Below are 1,468 nucleotides of genomic sequence, written 5' to 3'. Positions count from 1 at the left end.
ATAATCACTACTTTTAGCGTGTATAGAGCAGCATATCTCCACCAGACTCCATGTAAATAATCACTACTTTTAGTGTCTCCAGCTGGGGGTGTGTCTCCAGATGTGATATAAAGGTCTGTGTGTTCCTCTTCACAGTGACTAACAGACTAACTTCAGCGTGAGTGAACTTCTGCTTTTATTCTCACACATTAACCCTTTAATGTATGTATTTATTACAGTAATATATGTATTTATTACAGTAATATATGTATTTATTACAGTAATATATGTATTTATTATAGTAATTTATGCATTTATTATAGTAATATGTGTATTTATTATAGTAATACATGCATTTATTATAGTAATATGTGTATTTATTATAGTAATATGTGTATTTATTATAGTAATATGTGTATTTATTATAGTAATATTTATATTTATTATAGTAATACATGCATTTATTATAGTAATATGTGTATTTATTATAGTATTACATGCATTTATTATAGTAATATGTGTATTTATTATAGTAATGTATGTATTTATTATAGTAATGCATGTCTTTATTATAGTAATGTATGTATTTATTATAGTAATGTATGTCTTTATTATAGTAATACGTTTATTTATTATAGTAATACGTGTATTTATTATACGTGTATTTATTATAGTAATATATGCATTTATTATAGTAATGTATGTATTTATTATAGTAATACGTGTATTTATTATAGAAATACGTGTATTTATTATACGTGTATTTATTATAGTAATATATGCATTTATTATAGTAATGTACATGTATGTATTTATTATAGTAATACGTGTATTTATTATAGTAATATGTGTATTTATTATAGTAATATATGCATTTATTATAGTAATGTATGTATTTATTATAGTAATACGTGTATTTATTATAGTAATACGTGTATTTATTATAGTAATACGTGTATTTATTATAGTAATATATGCATTTATTATAGTAATACGTGTATTTATTATATGTGTATTTATTATAGTAATACGTGTATTTATTATACGTGTATTTATAATAGTAATACTTGTATTTATTATACGTGTATTTATTATAGTAATATATGCATTTACTATAGTAATATGTGTATTTATTATAGTAGCCTTCATTATATAATATGTAGCGACACTGTGCTAACCTTAGCATTAGCATGTAGCAATGCTATGCTAACCCTCTGACAGATGTGTGTGTCGAGGTGTCTGCGCTGTGTCTCCGTCTGCCTGGTTGCCACGGCGATGGTCTGCATGCTGTCCAACATCCTGCTGCTGCTTCCTGATCTGAAGATCCACTTCCTGTTGGAGGGTCATGTGACCAGAGAGGCCACCTGGGCCCCGGGCCTGTGGGGCTCCGGACTCCTGGTACTAATAATAATAATATAATAATCATGTTGTTCTGTTGGGGGGTAATGATGAGTATTAACAAGGTTTCTGGTCCAGGTCCTGTTAGGGG

The sequence above is a fragment of the Etheostoma cragini genome, unplaced genomic scaffold (assembly GCF_013103735.1).
Source record: "Etheostoma cragini isolate CJK2018 unplaced genomic scaffold, CSU_Ecrag_1.0 ScbMSFa_2220, whole genome shotgun sequence".
NCBI classification, from domain to species: domain Eukaryota; kingdom Metazoa; phylum Chordata; class Actinopteri; order Perciformes; family Percidae; genus Etheostoma; species Etheostoma cragini.
Note: the sequence above shows the minus strand (reverse complement) of the source record.